Source organism: Vipera ursinii (assembly GCF_947247035.1).
Source record: "Vipera ursinii genome assembly, chromosome: 6".
NCBI lineage: Eukaryota > Metazoa > Chordata > Lepidosauria > Squamata > Viperidae > Vipera > Vipera ursinii.
The window spans coordinates 36,449,271-36,468,382 of NC_139515.1; the positions used below are offsets into that span (position 1 = coordinate 36,449,271).

A 19,112-nucleotide genomic window follows, 5' to 3' on the forward strand; every position below is an offset into this window, starting at 1 on the left:
AAGCCGCCCTGAGTCTTCGGAGAAGGGCGGGATATAAATGGGATTGGGAAAAAATAAATTCAAATTCAATTTTTTTAAATGCCATAGAAGTCCTATCCTTATTATTATTTAGCATATGATTAGAACATGACAGAAGAGAAGTAAACACATATATACAGTCCACATAATTATATATAAAACTTCTATGGAGACATGGCAGTGGCTTCATAACTGGATATCCAGTTCAGCTATCCAGGTGAATGCCTCTGGTATTGCATCATGCAGGTCTTCTAGAGAACCAGAGAATGCACATTGTGGGCAATCTTACATATGTTTGTTTGCATATGAGCACCACAACTGCAACAGGGGAATCCTTCCATTCCCATAATTCTGTTCAATTTTGACCAAAGCAAGGCAAATCAAAACCAGGTGGTTTAGTAGAGGGGTAACTAATGTTCAGGCCACAAGTACTGTATGGACCATTTGTCTCTCCAGGTATTCTCAAGATTACACAGGGTAGATGTTTAGTAAATAGCTGTTTTCCATGCTGGCCTACAGGATTTCAATCTTGTGATGGGCTGTGCATTGTCCTGGTGTATAGGGAGGGCCTTGTTATTCAGCATCCTTGACTACAGCCGAATGAGAGCTTGTTGCCTTCTAATGTGGGGTGGTATGATATTGCTAATTACTGGTAATCAGTGCACAGGAGTGGGATGCAAAGTGCCAGAGATGATATGCATTGTCTGGTGGAGTCGGACATTGAACATTTGGGTGGGCACTGTTAAGCCACATGCTGGCACAATATTCAGCTGTGGAATAAACCAAAGCCAAGGCTGTTGTTTGTAAGGTATTAGAATCAACACTCCATGATGTTCTAGTCAGTCTCTTCAGTAAATTGTTGCGGCTTTTCAATTTTGCAGTTGTTTGTTCCAAGTGTTGCCAAAAGGTTAGTGATCTGTTTACTATTATAAAATAAACTATGGGAACTTCATTGAAGGGTGGTAATTTATGTAACTATTGTTGAGGTGGAACCTATTGTTTTATTAGGTTTGGTTGGAAGCACCATTTTTTTGAAGTAGTCATCCAGCTTCTGGAGATCTTGAGAGAGGATGTCCTCTGCATCACTGAAATTGGTTCTTTGGACTATGAGACTGATATCATCAGCATAAATAAATTTCTGAGAAACAGTTTCAGGATGTACAAGTTAAAAAGAGTAGGGGATAGCACTAAGTCTTGTGGTATTGGGGAGCAATAGTCACCCATATCTGTAGCATTTGTTAAGGTCCATATGTTCCCTCGCAGTGCTAAATGACCAGATGCAGCCGAATGGCCCTTTGGGGCCCCATAGCCATGACAAACAAAAGTGCATAAAATCAAATTCCTATCCTGTATGCTGATTACTATGTCATCTGAACAGTAATACATATAAATCAGAAATCTGATGCCATATCAATTGTCCTGCATTTATAAGAATTTCTGCAATGTGTGATGTTGCATCCCGATACTCCCATACTACACCCCTCCTGCGTGAGCTGCATTGGTTACCAGTTGCCCTCCGGGTGAGATTTAAGGTGTTGGTACTTACCTTTAAAGCCCTACATGGCCTAGGCCCGGGATATTTGCAAGACCGTCTACTGCCGAGAACGACTTCCCATTGCCCAGTGCGCTCACACAGGGAGGGCCTCCTCAGGGTGCCGTTGGCTAGACAATGTCGGCTGGCGACCCCCAGGGGGAGGGCCTTCTCTGTGGGAGCGCCAGCCCTGTGGAACCAACTTCCCCTTGAGCTCCGGATGGCCCCAGATCTCCGGTCCTTTCGCCGCGGCCTTAAAACATTCCTTTTCCATCAGGCTGACCTGGACTGACAGGGATTTTAAAAATGTTTTTAACTTATTATTGGGGCTGTTAGTTTAATTCTTTTTTAACTTTTGTATTATTGTATTTTTATGGTTGTTAGCCGCCCTGAGTCCTTCAGGAGATAGGGCGGCATGCAAGTCCCAAAAATAAATAAGTAAGTAAATAAATAAATAAGTAAATAAATAAATAAATAAATAATCTAAAAAAGTAGTAAGATAATGCAGTATAAACATTTTTGAATTTTTTTCATCATTGTCAATGATTTCTCTGCTACTCACTTGCCTTTGGTATAAATATGTGGCAGAAAAGCCATCGTTCAATATGGAATGGAATGGAATGGAATGGAATGGAATGGAATGGAATGGAATAGAATAGAATAGAATAGAATAGAATAGAATAGAATAGAATAGAATAGAATAGAATAGAATAGAATAGAATAGAATAGAATAGAATAGAATAGAATAGAATAGAATAGAATAGAATAGAATAGAATAGAATAGAATAGAATAGAATAGAAAAAAGACCTTGGAGGTCTTTTAGTTCAGTCCCCTGCTTAAGGAGGAGAACCTATACCAGGGGTAGGGAACCTTGGCTCTTTTATGACTTGTGGACTTCAATACTCAGAATTCCTGAACTAGCTGACTCAGGAATTCTGGGAGTTGAAGTCCACAAGTCATAAAAGAACCAAGGTTCCCTACCCCTGACCTATACCATTTCAGACAAGTGACTGACCAGTCTCTACTTAAAAACCTCCAGTGATGGAGCACCCACAATTGCTGAAGGCAAGCTGTTCCACAGGAATAAGTCTGTAGCCAATGTACAGTGACAATTTTGAAGCATTTTGTGTGACAGTGGGTAAATAACTTATTCCAGTTTCCAGATGAGATGCAATAAAAGGGAAGTATGGTTTTGGAACTAGGTATTTCATTAGGCTAATATATGGAGTTGATCTGGAGTTCCATTGCTGGATTTAATATTTTTTTACTATATTTTAACACCAATAATCACTACCCAGAATGACTCAAGATTGTTACCCACCATTTATTTATTTATTTGTTTCTTTATACTTTATTATCCTTTTCTTGGGTTACCTGTTACCACCTATCTGGTTCAATTCAAAGCAAAAGAAAAACTAATCTAGAGCTTGTTTATTTATAAGCAAACTCTATGTCAGGGCTTTTCAACCAGTGGTACGGGCACCACCTGTGGTACATTGGCACCTGGCAGGTGGTACGTGACCATCCTAGAAAAGTGGTAGTGGGGGAGGGTAATGAGTTGAACCAGTGGCAGCACTGCACAAGCCTGAGCGAGAGATGGCTGGAGCTGCAGGGCTGTCAGGGCTCAGAAGCGCCAGGATCAGTGCTTCTTTGGGGCTGTTGGGGCTCAACGGAATCACCAGGATCAACTGGAGCCTGGCGCTGATCCTGGTGCTTCTGAGCCAAGAAGAAGAGCCGATCAGCTGGAATGTTGTAGCATCTCCAGGGTCTTGTGATTTACATTCAGATGCTTGGCAACTGATTCATATTTATGATGGTCACATTGTCCCAGGGTCATGTGAAGTGACCAAAACCTGCTGCAACCACCCAGCAGATGGGGAGAATAAAAACCAAACACCCCCACCCCACCCCCGCTGCCAATCCTCAACAGAATTGCTCACAACAATGAAAACCTCAGACAGGAGGAAGAGCATCATCGGGTGGGCAGGCAAGTTTCTTGCTCTGCTGTGGCTAGGGGGGCACTTTTTTCAGTGCCACTGTAACTTCAAACAGTCACTAAGCGAACTGTTGTAAGTCGAGGACTTTACTTTTTTCCTCTTTTTTTTGGTCAGGTTTTTGGCGACTGGTGGTACTCGGATGTTGCTATATCCTAAAAGTGGTACAATGGGTGAAAGGTTGAAAAGCCCTGCTCTGTGTCACTCAGCATGCTCTGATCTAGATACATAAGTACAAAATCTGACAATTTTCATTTTTTTTTCACTCCAGGGAAACCCTGCCTTTATTATGGGAATTATAGCCACAAGGAATGTTGACATTATGAGCATATGATATCCTCACACAAGTGACCTGAATTGCATAATTTGCATGTTTGCTCTCATAAAGTTATTTTTCTCTTGCCCTGCATATTCCCATGATATAAATGCAACAAATTTCCTTCGGATGCTTTTGATCCCTAGCTACTCTTCTTGATGACAACGATACTAGCAAAAATAAATGGGAGTCCTGTCATGGTTATAGGTGCTTATTCTTACTCTTAAAGACAAATTCTGAAATTTTCACCAAATTGGGATTAGAAAACCCAGATTCAGTAATCTGTACCAGGCAACTGTACAGATAGATCATCAAACTCCATTTTATTTCTCTATTTTTTTATATGTATCACAAACCCTGATCCATTTTTTTAAAAAACAAAAATGATGCAGACCTAATGTCATACAGTATAAGATCTCCTCAATTCCATTATTCCTATTAATGACTATATAATGAAATGCTAATTTAATCTGACTGATTGCAAAATCTAAATCTATTTGTATTGTTTCACACTTTAACTTTACTTACCAGTTCCCTCTCACACTGTACTTAAAGATATTATTTCAGCTGGAAGAAACATAAAGAAAGATTAATTACTGAATATTTCTTAAACTATTAATTCTGTCAACATAAATGTGTTACATTTTATTTGAACCAGTGATGGAATATGTAACCTAATTCAGTTCTCCCTTAAAGTTAATTTGATTTCACTTGGTTTACCATCATTTTTACTGTCACTGTTCTTATGAGAGAGTTCCTTGTCTATGGTGCCTCTTTCTTGATACAAATACAATGTGTCGGAAGACAAAGTTGACTTTATATGTGGCTGCAGACTAATTCTGTTACTCAGTCTCCTAGCACATTCTGGGAAATTCTGCCATCTTGAACTTGATTGTTGTTGAGACATTTCCCAGACTGGACATGGTGAGGAGGAAAAATTTAAACCCCTGGAAACATATATCTCTTGAAGACCTTCCTCTGGCAGATCCCGATTTGAGAGCACTTCTTTTTCTTTGGAGTTTCTCCATTTCATCCTTCGATTTTGAAACCAGATCTTGACCTGTGAGATAGAGACAAGTCTTTTAGATGCTTTAGGTAATTCTGTCTAAAAGAAACTTTTTACAATTATTAAATTAAGACATCTCCTTTCATTACCCTAGCCAAAATTACCTAGCTTAAAAAATCCAGCTTCCATCTAGCTTGTTAGGAAAATCCAATAAGAAGTTCAAATAAGGAATGAATTTGTCAGAGAAAAATGGTCACACCAAGGATGGAAATAGATAGTCCTGTAGTCCCAAGTACACTTTATGCCAATTGGAAATTAGGGTAATACTAACAAGTTTTAGAAGTCCAGTCTATGAGAACTTTTAATGTGAAACATAAGAAAATCATATTTAAGGTAGTAACCTTAAACTTGGGGAGATCAAAAGGCTTTTGGTAGCAGGAGCCATATTCTCCCCCAAAATTGGCAGAGGAGGCAAAAAGTTTTATGCATGTAATTATAAATGTAATTAATTATATTGATCATATTTAATGTAAAGGTAAAGGTAAAGGTTCCCCCGCACATGCGTGCTAGTTGTTTCCAACTCTAGGGGCCGGTGCTATCTCCGTTTCAAAGCTGAAGAGCCAGCACTTGTCCGAGGACGTCTCCGTGGTCATGTAGCCAGCATGACTAGACCCCAAATGCACACGGAACGCTGTTACCTTCCCACCGTAGTGGTCCCTATTTTTCTACTTGCATTTTTACATGCTTTCGAACTGCTAGGTTGGCAGAAGCTGGGACGAGTAACAGGCGCTCACTCTGTTACGTGGCACTCGGGATTCGACCCGCCAAACTGCTGACCATCTGATCGACAAGCTCAGCGTCCTAACCCACTGAGCCACCGCGTCCCTTATATTTAATGTAATGCTTCCCAAAATATAATTTTACCTTCCTTAAACTGCAGAAATTATAATTTGTTGGTAATTTTGGAAAGGTTCATTGGACTGCCACCATGTTTGTAAGGAAGTGCACATAATTCTCAGTCTGCAAATTGAATTGAGGTCAGTGAGGAGCCATACCCTTTCTTTCACATGTGATCAAACTTCAGAAGTTGAAATATGTTTGTATTACTTAAAGATTCTACTTACCTATCTGAGCTATTATTTAGAAATTGCTATCTTACTCAATTGGATCATATGAGCATTTTTTCTAACCCAAGCTACTTATATATTGCCTCTCAGCTACAGTAGCAGTTTTGGTTAAACCATTAAGATGCTCTTATTTTCCCCTGCATCCTCTATATGCAATCTTTTTTTTTGCAAGCAAATCTAAATGTGGCTTTTCCTTTTCTGATACATTAAAGAGAAGTTCATTCCCATATTTGACAAGTAAGTTCTCAAAATGTAGTTGAAAATTATCTATCCTGGTTATTTTTTGTTTTCTTGTTAAAGAAAACAAGTTTTAAATATTTTTCCCACAACCTTTCCCAACCTGGGCATCCCTCCAAATCTGTGGAATTCCAATATCAACATTCTCCAACCACAACAGCCATTTGAAGAGTTGAAGTCCACACCTCTGAGAAGCACTATCTAGGGGAAAGTCACTGTACCAAATCTATCTTTACCTGTGACTCCTTCAGACACAGATTGATGGCCAGTTTTTTTCTGTCTGTTTTGCTGATATATTTCTGTTTCTGAAACATTTTCTCCAAAGATTTCCGTTGCTCTTCTGAAAAGACAGCCCTTCTTAAGATACTTCTCCGGGATCTAGGGTCATGGCTTAGAAGAGGCAGAGGACTTTCCTGTCCTAAAACATAAGAAATATTGTAACAGACTATCTCAGTCAATTGCTATTGTTGTTGCATCTTATAGCCATTACTAAGTTCCTGTAGGAGATGACCAGACTGATCCGAAGGTTGGGATTAAATGTATTATTGATGTAAGATTTTACACTTAGCCTCACAATTGCCCCAGCATTACTCAGGAATTTAAAAGAGCCAAAAGAAACTCCTGAGCTGAGGTTTCAGCAAGCAAACCACTTTTATTTTGATCAAAATAGAGTTGGGTGGCCACATCTCTCTTCGTGGCTGGTAGAGAGATGAAGGCAACAACCAGGAAAGATGTCTTCCACCTTTTATACCTTTCCAGAACAAAGAGATCTGGTCTTGGTAGTAGGAACTAAAAATAATTCCTAGATGATGACTCATACACAACACAACCCAGGGTCCACCATAACTCCTTTTCCCCCTCCCCTTATCATGCTCTTTTCATGTAAGCAATCAACTGTACCCAGGGCTTTTTTTCTAAAAAAAAAAAAAAGGTGCCGGAACTCTCATCTTGTTAATCTTTTATTTATATAATTTTAATTATATATTTATTTATATAATTAAACAATTATATATTCAATTCTTAACATACATTTAATTTATTGTATTTAAGGCAAATGTTCATTGAAAATTTCAAACTTTTGTCCAATTGTCATCTGGCAAATCTTCTTGACTCCTTTCCTTGCTCTTAGTATATATGGCCGAATGTCGTCCTCTGAGTAACCACAGATCAACGTACTTTGAAGGATCGAAAAGTCTCAGAGGTGGTCCGACAAGTTTGATGAACAAAAGTGATGAAATTGTCTTAGTCTTTAATGAAGCTCTTGTTGGGGTGGCAATTAGATTCATCTGTGAAAACCCACATTCACATTCACTTGAAGAAATAGGAATGGTATTTAGAGTCCGTATCAAATGCAGCAGTTTTTCTGGATATGTCTTTTCGAGAATGTATTCACGGAATCCACAAATCATTTCTCTTTCATTTAGTTGCAGTCTGATTGATACGTTTCTAATTTCCACTTCTCCAAATGTCAGCTGAGTATTAACATCTTCAGGCCAATATTTTTGATCAAGTACGTGAGACCAATACGCCAACTCATCGTCTTTGCCATCAAGTAATCTTTTTTTCAATTGACTCTTTCAATTTTGTATAAAATATACTTGGGTCAATGGGAGGATCCTTTATGAATCTCTTTTGTGAAGTAAAACTCCACGAAAGTGAAGATTACTTACAGCAGCAACAGCATATTTATAATAGGGCCCAAAGTTCTGTCTTCTTTCTTCAAAAACTTGTACCAGTATTTTTATTTTCTTACTTGCCTTATACAAGTCGGTGTTGCGGTCCTGTAGATCCAAACTTAAATCTGACAATTCTTGGAGAGCGTCACACATCAATCCTAGGTCCAATAAAAATTCTGTAGATGTTATTTTTCTTTTCAAGCCATCATAAGTGCATTTATCATTTTTATCTCTTGTGGGATCATGCATTGCTTGTTCAAAATGATACACAAGGGATTCAAAATTATTCCATACAGCCAAAACTGTACGCAAACTAGATGACCCCCATCGGGTACTTAAAATTCTTCCAATTTTCAGCAGCTCAGTCCCCAGTAATTATGCACATGAATGCAACTCTCTGCTATTCTTTGGTGAAGCATGGTATGAACTGTGCTGGAGAAGACTCCTGTGAGTCCCTTGGACTGCAAGGCGATCAAACCGGTCAGTCCTAGAGGAGATCAACCCTGACTGCTCTTTAGAAGGCCCGATCCTGAAGCTAAAACTCAAATACTTTTGCCACCTAATGAGAAGGAAGGACTCACTGGAGAAGAGCCTAATGCTGGGAAAGATTGAGGGGAATAGAAGAAGGGGACGACAGAGAATGAGGTGGCTGGATGGAGTCACTGAAGCAGTAGGCGTGAGCTTAAATGGACTCCAGAAGATGGTAGAGGACAGGAAGGCCTGGAGGAACATTGTCCATAGGGTTGCGATGGGTCAGACATGACTTCACAGCTAACAACAAGCTCCTGAAAATTGGAAGAATTTTAAGTACCCGATGGGTGTCATCTAGTTTGTGTACAGTTTTGGCTGTATGGAATAATTTTGAATCCCTTGTGTATCATTTTGAACAAGCAATGCATGATCCTACAAGAGATAAAAATGATAAATGCACTTATGATGGCTTGAAAAGAAAAATAACATCTACAGAATTTTTATTGGCAGGGGCCATTTGAATGTGTGGTTTGTTGTTCCAGGGGCCAGAGGCAACAATAGAAAAGGCTCATTTCCTGTATCCCACTGGGTGATGCTGTTTAATTGTTGAATCTGAAGTATACCAATTGTATTTGATTGCACAGGACAGGCAGAAACAAACGGTCCCTCAAATAACCAAGCCCTGTGCTATGCAAGCCTTTATATGTAATAATCAGAACCTTGAATTGAACACAGAAGTATTTTAGTAATCAGTACAGCTCAGGAAGCAGCTATTGACACAGAGGAATGCAAGTCCAGGAGGACCCCAAAATTACATACCAATCTGAAAAAGGTGGCATAACACCATTAAGGACAAAAGATGGAGAATCCGTGGATTTAGGTAAGCCATTCAATCTTGGTAGGGACTGGGACAAAAATGTTGATAGCACTACTTGATCAGCTCAGGGTTGAGATATACAACTGCTATTTTTATCATGTTCATGATACTTCACCCCAAACTAATGGATTACCTCATCCACTAACTTCCTGTGGATGTTAAACAGGAGGAATGAGAGTTTCAAGACCTGCTGCACCCCGTATAAAAGGCTTTTGCCACCTTTTCCCCCTTTCCAGCTAATACTGATTGGAACTGAATGCAGAGAGAGGAGGAGAACCACTGCTAGACCACACATGCCTCCACTCTTTGTATGCACAATGAATGCATACCACAATGGATGGTATTTTTTTATTGAAAAGTTTTACAGTACATTTTATTTTTACAACAAAACAAAACCCCTCCCAACCCCCTCCCCTCTTCCCAACCCTCCCTAGCACCTCCCTCCCTCCCCCTCCCCCCTCCCCAACTTCCCAGAGCTAAATACAAGGTATAAAAATACAAACAATCCTAGTCTACCATATGCAAACAACAATAAAATATTAAATCTATCACACTTTAACTCTTATAAAATAACTACAAGCCATATAAATATCACATCAGTACTTATTCAAATGCTAAGTGAAACTTTTTAGTCCCATATTTATTCTGAATGTAGTCAATCCATTTTTTCCACTCCACAATATATCTCTGTTGCGAATGGTCTTTCAAATACGCTGAGATCTTTGCCATTTCCGCCAGGTTGGAAACTTTTAAAGTCCATTCTTCTATAGTCGGCAGTTCTTCCTTCTTCCAATATTGCCCTACTAAAAGTCTTGCTGCCGTAATTAAGTTCAACATCAACTTAATGTCCACAACAGTAGTGTCAGTAATAATGCCCAGTAAAAACAATTGCGGACAAAACTTTATCCTTTTCTTAAATATCTTCTGCATATTCCACCAAATTTTAATCCAAAATGCTTTAACTTTTTTACAGGTCCACCATATATGAAAACATGTTGCATCTTCACCACCACACCTCCAACATTTAGGCTGGCAGTTCGGATACATGCTTGCTAATTTTTTAGGATCTAAATGCCACCTATAAAACATTTTATAAAAGTTCTCTCTTAAATTTTGAGCTTGCGTAAATTTCACATTTCTCACCCAAATCTTTTCCCAAGTATCCATTGTAATAACTTCTTGAAACTTCTGAGCCCACTTTATCATACAGTCTTTAACAAGTTCTGTCTCTGAATCAATTTCTATCAGTGCAAGATATATCTGTTTGATATGTGCTTGACCTTGATCTCTAATTTGCTTTACCAAATTTTTATCAGTCATTGAAAAACCAATTTTCTGATCTTCTTTCCACCTGGCCTGTAATTGCCCATACTGAAACCAAGTTTGAACAATCTTTTCTTCTCGTAAGATATTATACGGCTTCAAATACCATACATTCGTTTCCAAACTTAAAATTTCCTTATATGTAGTCACATCATGTTTAAACCCAACACTTATATTTTCTATTGCATGTTTCAATATTGCCCATAAAGGTATCTTATAATTTAGCTTATGTCTATACTTTTTCCAAACTCGCAACAGAGTATGTCTTAAAATATGCACCTTGAATACATTATCCACCTTCTTATCATACAATAGGTATGCATGCCAACCGAATAGCAAATCATGACCTTCAAGATTTAATAATCTCACTTGTGTTAAATTGATCCAATCACTTATCACTGACAAAGCATCAGCTTCATAGTATAATTTAAGATTAGGCATTTTAAGACCACCTCTCTCACGCATATCCTGCATAATCTTAAATTTAACTCGTGGCCTTTTCCCTGCCCAGACAAATTTATTAATGCCCTTTTGCTATTCCTCCAGGTTTGAATCCTTTTTAAGAATAGGTATCATTTGAAATAAAAATAGAAATTTCGGCAAAACATTCATTTTCACTGCTGCAATTCTTCCCAATAGAGATAACTGTAGTTTTTTCCAGCTATCCAATTCTTTTTGAACTTATCCCCATAGCTTTTCATAATTATTTTTATATAGCTTTGCATTTGAGGGTGACAAATATACCCCCAAATATTTAACCCTTTTGACAATTTCAAATCCCGTTAGCCCTTCTAAAGCAGCCTTTTTTGACACTGTCATATTCTTAGACAACATTTTAGTTTTTTGTATGTTAACCTTGAATCCAGAAACTTTCCCATATTGCATTATTATCTCCATCAGTTCTACAACTGAATTTTCACAATGGATGGTATTGATAGGAGTTGAGAGATATACAGGATAGTTGCCACATTCCTGCCCAATTGCACAGTCAATGCTGTCTCAGTGTTATGTCCCAGTCTGAAACATGGTGAAAAAGGGCTAAGTAATCCATTTGCCCCAGGGACATCTGAAGCTGCAATTCAACTTTCTTCTCAACAACTATTATGAGAAGAAAATGTTGAAGGTTCAGTGAAAAATGTCCAAGAGTTTTAAGTCCAATGGTAGACTCTTGAAGAGGAGGCATACCATAAAGGGGTCTTTTTAATGTGAATGAAACCACCCCCTATCTCAAAGAGGGCAATCCTACCACATGGACTCAACTACATATCATTTTGGGGTAGCTTTCACTAGCCAGTAAGACCATGGATCTAATAAACAGGTGGCCCTGTTTAAAGATACTGTTGTGATTCAGGGTCAGCCTGTGGGTTCAGCAGTTGGGTCGGATGACTCAGAGGAGGAGGGGGGTGTTGAAGAGCTTGCTGAGGGGGTTGAAGATCTTGCTGATGAGAGCTCTCAGCCAGGCCCCTCCCACCTGGTCACGACGGAGACCCAGCTGTGTGAGCCTGACAGCGTGGATGAAGATGACCCACAGCTGGCCCTGTTCAAGGACGCCCGACGCAGGAGGCAGTCAATCAGGAGTAAACACAGGAAGGCAATGGGGCACCTCAGAAGGAAGCAGAGAGAAGCCACGCCCTGAACTGTATAAAAGGGGAATGCGTGGGAGGGCTGGTTTGCTGAAGGCAAACGCTTGAAAAGCTCCTGTTTCTTGGTTTGTGTCTTGTTCCCTTTGTTTTTGTATTAATAAATTTGGCAGGCTTAATTCCAGCCTTTTGCCTTCTTGTAAAAGGGGTTGTCCCTGACTTTTCTTCAGGGCCGGTAGCAGGCTGGTACAGAACAGATACTGTATAAATCCTTGTATATTAGTGACCCAGACGTTCTATCCAGAAATCCATAACTATGATGATCAGTTTTCTACAGCCTCCCAGTCAGCAATAGGGAAGAAATTTACTTATTAAATCATAGAGTGTTTGGTTACAAATTAGGACCATTGTTCAAAATAGCAACCTAATAAAATATCTGTGATCTAGAGGTTTGGGTATATTTTGATGTATTTTTATACAAGCTTTTTATGTACATTTATCAGTTCAAATTCAACAAATGCTTTATAAATTATAGTAGGAAGAAGGAGTACAGCTAGACCATGGGTCAGCAACCCGCGGCTCCGGAGCCGCATGCAGCACTTTGACCCGTCTCCTGCGGCTCCCAGCCACCCGGTGAGCGTGCACCTCTTCGAACGGGCAGTGGTGCACGCGCACCTCTCCAAATGGAGAGTGGCACTGCCCGTTTGGAGAGGTGCGCATGCACCTCTCCGAAATGGGCGGAGATGCGCGCGCACCTCCCCAAACCTTTGGGAAGGTGCGTGCATACCTCCGCGCGAACGGGCAGTGGCGCCGCCCTTTGAGAAAGCTGCCGCGGCACGTTTGCAGGCTGCTGAAAGCGGCAGCTTTGTAGACGGGCCGCGGCAGCTTTCCCAACAAGCGGCGCCGCTGCCCATTCCGAGAGGTGCACGCGCACCTCTCCAAACGACCGTAGGTGCATGCGCACCTCCCCAAACCTTTGGACAGGTGCGTGCGCACCTCCGCGCGAACGGGCAGCGGCGCCGCTCTTTGGGAAAGCTGTCGCGGCATGTTTGCAGGCTGCCGAAGGCAGTAGCTCTGCAAACGGGCCGTCGCCGTCGCACAACCGGGAACTGGTTCCATCACCCATAAAAAAAATGGCAACCGTGCGCGTCCACGCATGAGCAAGAAAAAACCGTTTTGCGCATGGGCAAAACATTTTTTGCACATGCGCGTGCATGGACACACGCACGCGGCTCCCACTTTTTTTATGTGTGATGGAACTGGTTCCCAGTGGCTCTTTTCCTTTTTCAGGTTGCCGACCCCTGAGCTAGACCAATGACCACTGCATTGCAAGTCAGAAAACAGATAACAGAAAACAGATATTCTACTCTGCTTCTCTGACCATCTAGCAAATATAAATCATTGTATTAGGAAGAAGTTATATCAGAACAAATAAGCTGCAGGCACTTGCAGCCACATCCTGCTGAATTCCACACTGGAAGCGTATAATACCTCATTATACCAGACACTAATATGGTGGCAAATACTTTCAGAAAAAGTTTTTTCTTAGTATTAGTGTATATGGCAATAAATGTCTTCTTAATCTGCGGAACAAACTTCACTTGCTTTTGTGACAAGACCACCATGAAGGAGCAAGGAAAGACTTTTGTCATGGTTTTCACTTTTCCATTGCAATTCAATACACTCCAGTTAAATGGACAATTAATAGGTCACTTCCAAAATAGTAGTGTATCAGTCCTGGTCAATAAACAATTGGTGCAGTTGATAGTTAGGCCCAGTGTATTTGGAAAGTCCCTGTATGTAGTCAGCTCAGCTCACTAAATCGCTTTTCAGGTAGACAGGGTTATATGGGAAGATGAGCTAGAATAAGTCTATAAAAGTCACTTTCATTCACTACTTTATTTTTCAGTCAAGGCTTTAAATAGCATCAAGAAGTCCTTGTGGAATGTGAGACAGGAGAAAGATTGGCACACAGAGCACCCCTTTATGGCCACACAAAAAAACAACTGACCCTCAGCCAAGCCTTTTCAACTTGGGATGGTTTTAAAAGTTTATTGGCACAGTGAAAAATAGTGGTGAGGTCGCGTGTAGATGAATCAAGTGAACGTGGTGATTGGTCATGGCGCTGTTGTCCATTGTGAGGTAGCTAGGCCTATATGAAATGCTCTGTGGGAAAGTGTCAGCCCCCGCAAGAGAGATACAAAACTTGCAATTCATTAAACTGCCAGCATTTGCTGCCTCACTTGTGAAGAATTATTCCACTTGGCAAATCACATTCTGAAATGTTTCTTTAAAAAATGGACTTTACTAAAGACACATAGATTCTGAGTATGGGTTGAGCAATAAAGCTTTATCCAGACTTTATATCATTATTTTTTCAAAATAATGATTTAATTTAATTTAATCATTATTATTCTCATTCACTTTCTTCTGTCTTGTGTCCTATCAACACAATAACCTCTGTTCCATCAACACAATAACCTCTGTTTTTCTAATATCTTGATCTTAACACTGTACCATTAAAAGGAAACATACCAAAATAAGTCTTAACAAGTTAAAGCTAAGAAAATACACTGAGGATGGGATTATGTCTCTACTTTCAATTTAAAGTGTTGTGTTTAGGGCAAAATATTATATATTTGCATGGAAATGAGATTATTTTGCACCAGAATAGATGTGGGCAGTTAAATATTTAAATTCTTTGATATAGGTCTAATTTGCATCAACCTATATGTTTAATTAAAATATAATTTGTTGTTTAATTAAAATATAATTTGTTGTATAACATTATACAATGTTATAATGTTGACATAATACAATTGAAGTTTTATCCTTTTTTATGTGTGGTGCATGTGAAATGCACAAAAGGTGGTCAAAGCTTAGGTTATGTTATCATAGTCGCCATCTGGAATTTTTTGAATTATACTCTCAGGAGACCTGAACGCACTTCATCTTAAAATAATGCAAAAAAGTGCCCTAGAAAACAGTGTTTTATCAATTAATTGACTATGAATTATTTCCAAAAAATACACTTGCTTTGGTGAAAATCAGGTGACATAATACCAAACCAGTAGAATAATGCATTTAAGGGAGAATGAAAAAGCATTAAATATTAATGGTTATGCTTAAGACAATCTGTTGGCTGAATTTAGTCTCAACCTTTGAATCTGGTTTGCCTCAAATTTCTAGAGAAGAAAATAAAAATATGTAAGGGGCTGTGAGGAAAGGAAAAATGTCATCTTTCTGATGCTGCTAATAAAAGAAGTTCATGTGAACAGCAGCTTGGATTTCTACCAGAAGTGTTAGAACAGCAGAGCATATGTAAGTCTTGAAATATCACAGTCTTCATAAATCTAATTTTACTAGGGAAGGCACTTAGCATTTGATGGAAGCCTAGCTTAAAATGGGTAGAACCACACTGCAAATTAGGTAGGGCTACAGCACATTAGATTTTCCCATTTTTCCCCGAGGGGATTATTATGCCAGCTCTGTTAATATTTGTCTGAGAATTTTTAAACAAAACAAAACCCATAATTGAATATATTTCCTCACTAAAGACAAACTAGTTGGAGTTTATGTCCAATTCTGGATTTTAAATGCTTTCTAAAAAGACATGTTTTATCCATTTCCTGGGTGGGATGATAGGATTGAGTAAAAAAGAAAGAAGAGAGAGATTGTAAATTTGGAGAAATACAAAATCGGAGGAGACTTCTTACCAGCATATATCAATCCAGGAGAGACAGATAATGCTTTTTGTCATAAGATACATATTTCTTATATTATTCTTAAGTATTTCTAGTTGGAGAAATCCTGGTGAAAGAAACATTTCACCAGGTATAGCAGAGGTTGAAGAAAAGAAAACTCATTGTCAGAATCCATTTATATCACATTTCATAAATGTATAGGTAGAACAATGTGCTTATTCTGGGGATTCTACCATCTCTCCGAAGGGGGGGGAGAGGATAGACTTTAGGCATCTTCAAACAACAGGGAACATTTGAACAAAAAAGGAAGCAATAACCATAAAACCAAGGAGAGTTCCCTTTCCCATGGAAGGGCCTGACATCTGACCAAATGGATGAGGGGAGGGGCTGAAATGGGAATGCTTTATATAGGATTGAAATGTAACTTTGTTAGATTCCGTCTTGTATTGCCACAATCGATTCCATCCTAGTAAACATTTTCCTTTTGGACTAAACTTGCATCCAAGAGTTCTTATTTCCTAAGATGTGGATTGAGGTGGGTCCTGACAGTAGACGGAATCTGCTTTAAGAGTCAACCTGGAAGGGAAAACCTTACCGGGGGACTTTGCAACAAATACAATGTCTGGCAACGAAGCAAGAGAGGAGGGAAGCCCCATGGAGGGGGAGTCTTCCCCCCAAATGGAATCCCAGAGACAATGGGAAGCTGAAGCAGCATATTCCCCTGGGGAAGAAGCGGTGGAGCAGTACGACCGAAAACCCCGATGGTCGATGGGCGTTGGAAGGAAAAGTGAGTGGGAAAAGGCTTCGGGAGAAGCGACCCTGAGGCAGAGTAACCACCAACCAGAATGGAGGCAAGAGATGGAGAGTTCCCTGCACGCCAGTGAGGAGGAGCGGATCCTGGAAAAGGCCATTGATCTGATGAAAGCAACCCTGAGCTCACTGAGGGAGGAGAGAGCTGAAAATCGCAACCGAGGCAGCGTCTGGGGACGTAACTGGAAAGGTAACGGAGGGGATCCAACACCTGAAACCCCAGGGCCGTCCAATGGAGCAGGAATTGCTGCCTCAGCAGTACCCACCCACCCCAGAACCACAGACGGGGACCAGGATGAGGAGCGATACCGGCCCCAGCGCAGACAACGCTCCAGCCAAAGACTCCTGCCCCTGGAAGTCAAATTCAAGGGGGAGCCATCACGACTGGGATTTTTCCTAACCCAAGTCCTCAGCTACATGGAAGAGTACGGACGGGACATCCCCAGTGACAAAGCACGCATCCGAATTGTGCAATCTGCCCTGGACGGGACAGCTGCAGACTGGGTGGTGAACTTGCATGACTCCAATGCCCCAGAACTCAACGACTTCAACCGATTCATGTCATCTTTGAGGCGGCGGTTCGAGGATCCTTTGGCTGACCGTAAGGCCCAGGAGAGAATCAAAACGGTGAGGCAGGGCAGGCGAGCAGTGGCTGATTATACCCAAGAATTCCGAGCCATTGCCAGCAAGCTGAACTGGCCAGAAGACATCCTCCTCAGCCACTTCAAAGACGGTCTAAACTACAACCTGTATGACGCTTGCCTGCCTCGAGGAGACCCACCCCATCTCGCCGACTGGTACATCCTGGCGGAGGAAGTAGAAATAGACCTACTGAAGAGACACCGCAGAAGAAAACCATGGGGCCGCCTGCCACCCGAGCAAACACGTGAGGGGGAAAAACCACTGGCCACAGCCAAAAAATCAACAGGTTGCTTCAACTGCGGGAGAGAGGGCCACTGTGCTGCAGAATGTCGTTCAAAAGCCCCCCCATGAAAACCAGAGGCATCATCCTCCAAGAAGCCGGGGAAGCCCCAAGGCAACACAAAAGAATCTTCCATGAAGGGGACAGAGGCTGTAGAGTCCACAATTCCTGCCAGGAACTGGGATTGGACTCCGGCCTGCACCGCAGGGACGGTGGACAACTCGGAAGACAGCTCAGAGGGAGAACCCTTGGTAAGTGGACCCCTTCCACCCATACTTAAGACAGTGACTATATTAGCTTCCCCTATGCCTGAAGCAGCCAAAATAAAAGCTCTGATCGACTCTGGGTGCATCCGCTGCCTTATCAGCCCAACGCTGGTGGAGAGATTGAGCATCCCAGTGAGGAAGCTAAAACAACCAATCTCTTTTAGTCAATTAGATGGGACAATAGCAGGGGGAGGACCAGCCACCCTAGCCACTTTACCAATCCACCTATCACTGGGGCCCCATGAGGAGGACATAACGTTTATAGTGGCCCCAGGCATGGAATGCCCAATGATTCTAGGACTGGAATGGCTGAAGAAATGGAACCCCGGGATAAACTGGAGGACAGCAGAACTCAATTTCCCAAAGGGGGGGCAGAAGAACTTAGACTCCAAAAGCACCCCCCCCAACCCAGAGGGAGGAGACAGCAGCGGTGGGGAAAGAGAAGGGGTTATTTGTGCCTAATCCTACATATTTGAGTTCAACATCAACTGGTTATGCTATCCCAGATTAAAGTGTAATTAACCACAGAATGAGATCAGTGATAGTTCTATATTGGAAATGGGAAATAAGAGACTGTAATGTGCTTACATACAATTAAGTGTTGCTTGGGGAATACCCTCTGATTCGGAAACTTTCCTGAGCTTAGTGGAATTAAGTCTCATATCCAGGTAAAACTTGTAGCTTAAAACCCCCCAAACAAAGGATATCCTTAACCAAATACAAAACCAGAGAACTTTACATTTCAATCAATACCAATTGCATATAGTAGGAAACATATAATATTTTGAAAATATATATCTAAATATATATCTACATATATCATTCTATTAATTTTAACTGGCTGAACTGCATATGTTTATTCATTTTTTGCTTGTTTAAGGTATAATAATCTAAGAAAAAATGTAAGTATCAATTTTAATTTCATATATCATAGTTTAAATTATTCAGTTTTAGCTATGAGTCCTATTTTTTAGATTTCTAAATGTTCATATCTAAAAAGATAAAAGCACAAATTAGCAAATTTAAACATTTAAACACATATTATTAACTGAGACATTTTGTTATTTATTGATTTAGCATATTTACATAGTTATGCATCTCAGAAAAACATGAAATGTATACATATGTAGACTTCTTCCAATAAAATGTATTTATGGTATTTATTTGCTTATTTATTTTATAGAACTTTCTTTTACTACCACAGTAAAACCAATTCCAAAATTTTGACACTAAACATTGAATGTAGACAAGGA

General features: G+C 40.3%; 1 long non-coding RNA gene across 2 annotated transcripts in view; it reads right to left on the reverse strand.

Moving 5' to 3' along the window:
- Positions 1–4,395: 4,395 nt before the first annotated feature.
- Positions 4,396–19,112, reverse strand: part of LOC310641908 — a 49,466-nt gene continuing 34,749 nt past the window's right edge. For both annotated transcript variants that reach the window (XR_014492796.1, XR_014492797.1), the window contains exons 2-3: positions 6,467–6,648; positions 4,396–4,920 (exon numbers count right to left, since the gene is read on the reverse strand). This is a non-coding gene — a long non-coding RNA (uncharacterized lncRNA). The remainder of the gene's footprint in view (positions 4,921–6,466; positions 6,649–19,112) is intronic.